This window comes from Mastomys coucha, unplaced genomic scaffold (genome assembly GCF_008632895.1).
Source record: "Mastomys coucha isolate ucsf_1 unplaced genomic scaffold, UCSF_Mcou_1 pScaffold20, whole genome shotgun sequence".
NCBI lineage: Eukaryota > Metazoa > Chordata > Mammalia > Rodentia > Muridae > Mastomys > Mastomys coucha.
In genome coordinates, this window is record NW_022196903.1 from 95,325,237 (window position 1) to 95,328,490 (window position 3,254).

The window sequence follows — 3,254 nt, forward strand, 5'->3', positions numbered from 1 at the left end:
TATATATATATATATATTGCATTTATAATAAGGAGTCAAAATAGAGTTAAGATTAAGTAAAATACTTTTTATTCCCACTCAGATTCTTGCATTTACATTCACAAGCCTCATCTCTACAGATATTTAAGTCTGAAATCCCTTCTAAGAGCCTCAGGATTCTCCATAAATGTGTCAGTATCAGAAAGCACACCAATAAAATGCTCATTTCCCTGTACTCTCACAAAACACCACTCGTGTCAGATGTGTGTGTTTTCAACAGGCTGACATATTAATCTGCACAATTGTGGCACCATATACTTAGATTAGCGTCAGATTCCAAGGGCTAAGGACTCTCCAAGCACAGCCCCCCATACTAATTATTCATTCCATGTTCTCACCTTTGCTTCTGATCCACTAACTATAAACCCAAGGTCTCGATGACATCATATTCGGGTTGTGTCTTTTGTCTGAAAGGTCACAACATTCAAGAAAACACTGGTTAATGCTTATTGCTTTATAATTGAGGGCACAGCCCAAGAACAAGCAATTTGCAGAGTTGCACATGAGGGGATGGGGGAGTCTTGACACTCTCTTTGGATATACTACCTTCCCTGCACTTGCCTAGGTTCAAGAACCGAGAAACACACCAAATCTCATTGTTCCCAGAGATTAATAGCTTGAGCTATGGCCCCTCTGTCCATAAGTGAGTGGAGGTGACTAGCCCCATCCTGAAGTCACCTAAAGACCCATCTTAAGTAACTTTGATCATTTAAACTCAGATTCTGTGGGAGGTTTGTTAGGAATAGCAGAAGGCATCCCTACTCTTCAGACAATTCCAAAAGCTTTAGGGACTCTGGGTCAAGATACATAGAAGCCAAATATATTTCTTACTATATTACAACATTATCCCTAATATTTTTTAAGAAAGAAGAGCACTATGTTAATTCCTCCTCCTTCTGACAGCTCAACTTCCAGGTGCCAAGGAAGTTACTGTGTATACTTGTCAAAGTTCATGGGAAAGGAAGCAGATCCCACTCCTGGCCAGACTTCTTTCTTTTCCCCAGTGTCTTAGTTCAACTTGTATGACTACAACAGAGTTCCTGAGACTGATTAACTTATAAGGAACAGAACTTTCCTTCTCACAGTTCTGACACCTGGGGAGTTCAAGGTCAAGGGGTCTGTATCTGGCGAACACCTTTGTTCAACTCCATGATGGAAAAGCAAAGAGAAGGCAGGAGAAAAAGGAGGAAGACATCATTTTTTATAAGAAACCCACATGTAGACTTACTCTCAGATCAAATGACATTATCCCTACCCCTAACCACACCCTCCACCCTGGGTTTCAAAGATCCTTACAATGAGAATTAAGTTTCTGATATTGGCTTTGAGTGGGGGGTGGGGCACACATTAAAATCATACCACCCAGCTTGACTTAGAGTTGTGGAATGGTGAAAACCAGCACAGGGAGGTAACAGTGTACACAGAGCCTAGTTGGGTTTGCAGGATTGTTCTAAGGGATCACCCCTTGAGGTGGTTCTGTCTGTTTTTAATTTGCCCTCAACTTATATACCAGGTAGTACATACTTACACGGGATAGATGCTGGCCTGGGAAACTCTAAGATCAAGGGAAATAAACCAAGAGCAGGATAAAGGATAAACACACATACACACACGCTAAGATCAAGGGAAATAAACCAAGAGCAGGATAAAGGATAAACACACACACACACACACACGCACGCACACAGAGTAAAATAGAAATGGAGAATTGGAGAAGTGAGTCAGGGAAAGGCAAGGCAGGCCCAGCAAGAACCTCATTGGTCTAAGTTTTACCTCCTTGGTTTAGGGAGCCCCACTGGCCTCAAGGAAAGCCACTTTGATCCCACTGAAAGGAAGTGCTTCATTCTTTGATAAATAACACAAGCATGGCCTGGAATGATCCCCTAAGGTGATACAGGTTGAGACTTAGTTTGAGGTTGTGATTAATGACTCTAGATTAACAAGAAGTTATAGGCCAGATTTTGTCAGCACTGAAGTTAATATCAATGATAGATTTACTTTCCTTCTAAAGTTCCTAGGTAGTTAGAAATTAAATTTAGGGCTGAATAATGTTAACATGTAGTGTTAGTAAAAGTGGATACCCATGTGCAAAAATATCAACACTAGTTGACCCTATTTTATAATGCACACACACACACACACACATCACAACATGGATTAAAACATATAAGTAAGATCTGAAACTATGAAACCACTACAAGAAAAGTGAGCAGACCTTCTCATACAAGCCTTGGCAATGATTTCTTCATATTACCAAAACAGCACAGGCAATGAAAGCAAAAACAGGCAATTGGGATACATCAAACTAAAAAGCATCGGCATAGCAAAGGATACAACTAAGAGCGAAAAGAAAGCGAACCAATAGAAAATGTCTCATACCGTGAGTCAAGGGAGTTAAGAGCATTAATCATTAGTAACTTGACTGGATTTAGAATTATCTAGGAGACACACCTCTAGGTGTGTCTATGAGGGTGTTTCCAGAAAGGTTTACCCCAGAAGGAAAGACCCACCCTCAAGGGAGATGGCACCATGTTTCAGTGTGAGGGCCCAGACTGATCCCAAGAGGAAGAAAGGGAATGCCAATTGAGAATTATATAGTTTCACCTGCCTTCTGATATGAGCAAGCAGCTGCCAACACTCCCACTGTTACGGAGCACTTTACTGCCTTGCCCTCACGACTATTATGGTCTGCATCCTCTCAGACATGAGCCAATATAACCATCCTTTTCTTAGTTCACTTCTCATCACACACTCAGTCACAACAACATGAAAAATAAAGAACGCTATCTGAAACAGCCCAAGAACTTGTTTGGTTGTAATTGTGTTAAGAAAAAGACAGACCTGGTTGGTAGTGACACACACCTTTAATCCCAGTATGGCGAAGAAGGAGCAGGAGAATCTTTGAGTTCAAGGCCAGCCTGGTCTCCAGAGCTAGTTCCAGGGCAGCTAGGGCTACACAGGGAAACCCTGTTTCAAAAAAACCAAATGAAAAAAGCAAACCAAAATAATACAACAGAACCAAGCAAAGACTCAGACACTCAAACTAATTTAAAAGATGGCAAAGGATTTGAGCAGACATATTTCTAACAAAGGCACAGAAAGTGCCACCAGTTCTGTGAGGAGACACTCACAACCATGTCTCTCCAGGGAAACATAGATCAAAAACTCAATAAGATATTGTTTTAAATCTGTTAGGATGGTTTTAAACCAAACAA